Below are 818 nucleotides of genomic sequence, written 5' to 3'. Positions count from 1 at the left end.
TCCCCTCCCCTTCCTTCTCCTCTTTTTCCCTACTACCGCCACTATATGTTGTTTTGTCTTTCCTAAATTTCTCCATGAACTCTTTTTCAGATGTAATTCCAAATTACATAATGTAAATAGAAATCTATACGCAAGATAGTGCGCGCGCGCGCGTGCAATCTAGTCGTGTCTGGCCGTATGCGCGTGTAAAACGGATGTGTAAGCGCCTACGTATGAGTTTGTATACGTACACACACATACGCACACGCACTCTCACACACATACATATATGCACATATACAAATACATGCATACATTATAAAGGCACACACACACACAAATATACACATATATACATATATATGCGTCTATACAAACTCATACAGATAAGCATGCATATATAATTATGTTATATATATATGTGTGTGTGTGTGTGTGTGTGTGTGTGTGTGTGTACGTGTGTGTGTTATATGTACGTATGCATGTATGTATGTATGTGTGTAAATATATATATACATATATACATATATACATGTGTGTGTAGCTATATATATATATATATACACGCACACATGCACATAGACAAACTCATGCAAACACACATGTATGCGTGTATATATATGTTAATGTATATCTAAATCTCTCTCTCCCTGTCTGTCTGTCTCTTTCTCTCTATATATATATTATATATATATTCTTTTATCTGTTTCAGTCATTTTGACTGCGGCCATGCTGGAGCACCGCCTTTAGTGGAACAGGACTTATTCTTTGTAAACCATGTACTTATTCTATCGGTTTCTTTTTACCGAACCGCTAAGTTACGTGGGCATAAACACTCC

The sequence above is a fragment of the Octopus bimaculoides genome, chromosome 5, assembly GCF_001194135.2.
Source record: "Octopus bimaculoides isolate UCB-OBI-ISO-001 chromosome 5, ASM119413v2, whole genome shotgun sequence".
In the NCBI taxonomy this organism is placed as follows: domain Eukaryota; kingdom Metazoa; phylum Mollusca; class Cephalopoda; order Octopoda; family Octopodidae; genus Octopus; species Octopus bimaculoides.
Note: the sequence above shows the minus strand (reverse complement) of the source record.